This window comes from Phaseolus vulgaris, chromosome 4 (assembly GCF_000499845.2).
Source record: "Phaseolus vulgaris cultivar G19833 chromosome 4, P. vulgaris v2.0, whole genome shotgun sequence".
Classification (NCBI taxonomy): domain Eukaryota; kingdom Viridiplantae; phylum Streptophyta; class Magnoliopsida; order Fabales; family Fabaceae; genus Phaseolus; species Phaseolus vulgaris.
Genome location: NC_023756.2, coordinates 38982660 through 38988455, shown reverse-complemented (window position 1 = coordinate 38988455; position 5796 = coordinate 38982660). Strand labels below are relative to the sequence as shown.

The following is a 5796-nucleotide window of genomic DNA, read 5'->3' as shown; positions in this document are numbered from 1 at the left end:
TTTATTGTGTCAGTATCTTATTTTGACCCAACAATGCATCTGCAGTATTCAATTCCAATAATCCTCTCTTTTGATGACCTTGTCTATCATGCTGAGCTTGATAATCAGTTGTGGCCAAAGCATCAATAATTCTCATTGCTTGTTCTACATCAACAACCATCATTGTGCCAGCTGCTGCTGCATCTAGGAGCATCTTCGTATCAGACCTAAGACCATTAATAAATTTGCTTAGTTGAACAATTTCTTCAAACCCATGATTTGGGCATTTTCTCAACATCATCTTGAATCTCTCCCATGTCTCCCATAAAGATTCCTCTACTTCTTGTTTGAACATATAAATTTCAGACTTAGCTTTAATGTAACGAGAAATTGGAAAAAATCTCTGTAGAAATTTTTCCTCCACATCCTTCCATCTGGTTAGGCTCTGATTATGATGTGATTTAAGCCACTACTTCACTTTCCCTGCCAAAGAAAAGGGAAATAGACGCATATACACACTCTCCAAATCACCTGACTGAAAACCCATAGTTCCCACCAATTCATAAAAGGTAGCCAAATGTGTATGGGGATCCTCATGGTCCATCGCTGTGAATTGATTGGTACTAATGAGGGTGAGGCTGTGATTATTAAAAGATGGATAATTAAAAGTGTCAAACTTTGAACCTAACATATATGAATTTGATAGCAAAAGTTTATGCTGTTTGCTATAAACGATTTTGTGATTAATTTGATTTATTTTGGGCATGATTGGTTATGATTCATGATTTCAATATTATTTTGAGAAGTTATTTCATTCAATTGCAGATTTATTTTATCAACTATGTTGTAAAACTTTCAAATTTACGATAAAGTTTTAGAGACAAGGGAAAGACACACCCTTACTTTCTTCTTTTTCAAAGGAAGAGAACAACAATACAAACTATAACGATGAGATTAGTACACTTTGAATTTTGTATAAAATACAACTTTTGTTAAATAGGAATCTACACTAGATAAAACTTTGTTAATTTTGTTATGAATGTTAAATTAAGTACTTTGACATAAATTTGGGTGAAAATATATATATATATATATATATATATAACATATGTTTTTATAAGTTAGGCTAAATCAAATTATAATAATATGTTTTCTTTTATCTCTTAGGCTAAACAAAGTATTTTGCGTGGTGTGACCTTTAAAAAATTATCTTTTACATATTGTTGAATTTTTATCAAATGAATATATATTATAATCTACTTTTCTTTAATCTTTAAAAATAAATACTGAATCAATTTTATGGTAACAAAAATGAGACAATTGTTGAGTGAAAAAAAATTATTAGATAAATTCGATTTCATATTTTCTAAAAATAATTGCCAAATAATAAGAAATAGTGGTGTTATAGGTAAGATCAAATTATAGTATATAAGTGGAAGTAAACCTCAAATTATAAATTTATTTTGTGATAATGAATTAAACTTAAACTCACTTTTTCATGCGACATCAAAACATATCTTAACGGGATTTATTGGACCTATTGTATCACGTACTATCAGACCATCCACAAAATGTTCATATCTAAACATCTAGACGTAAGACTATAGTAACTTTTTTTTCCACTTAAACATTTATCTTTTCCAATTAAAATTAGTTATTAAACTATAATACAAAGAAAGCTTTTTATCAAAAAGTTGAGTCCCATCTAAGTTGAGAAACTTAAGTTACACGAGATTTTCAATCTTTGCAACATAAGGCTATTATAAGGGTACTAAAGCTAGTAACTATATCAAGGTTTCTAAACTTTTCCAACAATGCATGAATCACATGATTGTGGATTCATTATGATCTTCCAACTCAGATCATCGTGTTAGAGTAATACTTTAGCTCATGGGCATTAATTTTTAAGCAATTTTATCCATCTAATTTTTTGTTTTTATTTCTCATTTATTGAACAAGTATTTCAAACTTTTGTATAATTTAAACATAACAAGTATTTTATATATGAATGTTATCCAAAAAATTGCATATAATTTATATACTAACCCATTCATTAGTCACATTTTCCCAATTCATTAATAACAATCACCTGCATATCAATGTTATTCAAACAATTGCATATAATTTATAGATAAACTCATAACCATGAGAAAATGACGAGGAATAATGACCAACAACTGTCAATGACCCTTACAAGTTATAATAATATTAATAATAAATAAGTTTCAAATTAATTAAGGTACTAAATACACTTCTTTGCCTGGATTTTGAAATGTTTCTATTAAGTATGTTTGCTCTTCACTCACTTTATTTCCTACACTCTGAATGGCAACTGGGTCAAGAAATCCATAAATATAAGCATTCTACTTCTCGATGTAGAGGTGATGTAAATACCTTAAACATTGAAAAAATAATGTTAGAGTAAAATATGAATATATTAAACTATTTTAAAGGTTAATGAAAGTATACTTACAACAACCAAAGTTGTAGAACCGATATAGATAGTTGATCAGTACTAGTAACAATCTCACAAATATCCTTATGACATATAAAAAAAAGGGACACTACTGGTCCTACCTACAATATCAGGAGGCATGTTTAATTGGACAATTCTCTTTCCAATTGTCACTACCACTGCACCAAGTAGTTGGAGAGAAGACATTTGTGGTTGTGGAGGGTTGACAACTTTTGAATTTTTAGACTCATCCTAAATTTAAATAAAATTAGTATATAAATATAATTTGTGTGAAGATATTAAAAAAGATAAAAACAACCCTTACTACAATCGGCTTTGCCAAACTAGTTGGCCAAATGATAAAATTTCTCGGGGCCTGTCCTACTAGTTGAACCTCCTCAATGGGCACATGAACTCAAGCAGAAGAATCTCGAACATTTATAACCACCACTCGTATCATATCATCCTTAATCGTTCGATGATGGATATTCGATCCTAACTTATAGATTTTACTTAAGACCACATAAATATATAGGAATAAACAAAATATAATTGGAATAAAATTTACCTAAGGCCTCCAAATGTTGGGGAGGATCATCACCGTACAATTCATTGTTAATAGGGATATCAACACCACCATTACTTCACTATTTTGCATAGTTCTTTTTTCATCTTCAGATTTTGTATAAAATGAATAATTGTTTATATCATAGTCACTCCAACATATGACATCAAAGTTTGGCTCACATGCTAACCATTTCAATGTATCCGAAGTTGTGTTGACACTTTGAACCACTTCAAAAAACTCTTGTTATGCTCATTGATCACCCACTTCTAAGAAATTTGTGGATGATTTTTCTTCACAATATCTTTATGAGCAGTTAAGTAGGGTATCACTATGTGAGTGTTATTCAGTTTATAAAAATGTGCTTGAATAACTTCATCTCGGGTCAATGTCATCACTTTTTCACATCGAGTACCTTTTCCAGAAATTATTCCATGGTGACGAGATTTAGGTAACCCTACAACTTCAATTTCTAACAAGTATTTTGTATAAAACTCGATAGCTTTCTTTGCAATATATCTTTGAACAATTGATGCTTCAAGACGATATTGTTTCTTCACATACCCTTTTAATATTTTCATGTATCGCTCTATTGGGTACATCCATCATAAGAACACTAGACCACAAAGTCTAATTTCTCTTACTAAATGTACAATCAAGTGGACCATGATATCAAAAAAGGATGGAGGAAAGTACATCTCCAATTGACACAAAATAACTACAACCTCATTCTCTAACTGATCCAACTTTTCAAGGTTTATAAATTTACTACATATAACATTAAAAAAGAAGCATAATCTAGCTAATGCATATCTTACATTCTTTGGCAATATTCCTCGAATAGCCACAAGTAGGAAATGTTGCATCAAAACATGACAATCATGAGATTTTAACCCAAGTAATTTTAGATCTTTCATGGATACAAGTCTTTTCACATTGGAAGAGTAACCCTGTGGAACCTTCACACCCCTTAAAAACTCACACAAACTTTTCTTCTCTTGCTTAGAAAATGTGTGACATGCTGGAGGCAAGTATGTCAGGTTACCATGAGATTGTGGAGCTAATTGTTCTCTTATACCCATTTCAACCATGTCCAAACGAGCATTGACTCCATCTTTAGTCTTATTGTGAATATTAAGGAGTGTTCTGATAATACTATCACACACATTTCTCTCTACATGCATGACATTTATACAATGTCTCACATCAAGGACCCTCCAATATGGGAGATCAAAGAAGATTGATCTTTTCTTCCATATATTTCTTGTTGTGACTTTTTTCTACGTCTTTCCAGTCACAACTTGAATGTCTTTTACACGTTCACATACTTGTGACCCACTTAAAGTCGTCGAAACTAATTCATTCTCTTGACAATCGTTAAATGCTTTGTTTAATTTACGAAAGGGATGTTTCGAACTAAGAAATCTTCGATGTCCAAGGTACATGATTTTCCTTCCATGTTTTATTTGAGAGTGACATATGTCTTCTTCACATATAGGGCATGCTTTGTGGCCCTTGGTGTTGTACCCACTCAAATTACCATATGCTGGAAAGTCATTGATTGTAAGAAATAACATGGCATGCAACTTAAAAGAGTTACCTGTGAACCCATCAAAGACATTAACGCCTTCTTCCCATAACATTTTCAAATCTTCAACTAGTGGGCTTAAATAAACATCAATGTCGTTTCCTGATTGTCTTAGACCTGAGATTATCAAAGATAACATCGTGTATTTACGTTTCATGCATAACCACGATGACAAGTTATAGATCACTAACAACACAGGCCATGAACTATGTTTACTACTCAAATTATCATATGGATTCATTCCATCTGTAGCAAGTCCAAGCCTAATATTTCTTGGATCATTGCCGAAATTTGGAAACATTAAATCAATTTCTTTTCCATTGCAAACTATCTGCCGACTGCCTTAACATACCATCTTTTTTACGTCCATCTGCATGCCATCTAATCAATTTTGCATTAGTGAATAATCATTTCAACCTTGGAATTATAGGAAAATACCATAACACCTTTGCAGGAACACCCTTTCTAACATCATATTCAGAATCACCATCTTTTTTCTTGTATCGTGATACCCCTATTGTGGACATTGACATAAATTTTCAAACTCTTTCTTGTACAACACACAATCATTTGGGCATGCATGAATCTTTTTATACTTCATACCCATTGAACACAATATTTTCTTTGAATCATAATTACATGTTGGCATCGTGTTACCTTCAGGAAAAATGTCACTTAGTAACTCAAGCAATTTTGTGAAACTTTTATCAGTCCACCCATTTTTTGCCTTCACATTGAACAATCTTAATATTACCGACAATCGTGTGAACTTAATGCATCCTGGATACAAAGACGTTTTTGCATCATTGCACAAATTTTCGTACACATGTGCATGTTTGAAGACATCATCACCAATATCATGAATCATTTTCTCTAGCCGATCTTCCATCTCCAAATCCCCTTCTTCTTCTACTTATGTTCGAGACACATGAGCACTTAGCATGTCTATTAATTCCCCATGCCATATCCACTTTGTGTAACTCTTTAGGAATCCATCACATAAAACGTGCTCTCGTATTACTTCAATTGGTAGTCTTCGCTCATTTAAACAATTAACACATGGACAATAGAATATTCCATTATTATCTTGAACATTCCTCGAGGCAAATTCAATAAATTGTTCTACACCGCTCTCATATTCATCAGTTGTGCAATTATAATTTATCCAACTCTGCATATTCTCGTTATGTGTTCAATGATCACAAATGA

The 5796-nt window shown here is 31.9% G+C and overlaps 1 pseudogene; it reads left to right on the top strand.

Annotated features, from left to right (window-relative positions):
• Positions 1–248: 248 nt before the first annotated feature.
• On the top strand, positions 249–354 carry LOC137838941 (small nucleolar RNA R71; annotated as a pseudogene).
• The last annotated feature ends 5442 nt before the right edge of the window (positions 355–5796 follow it).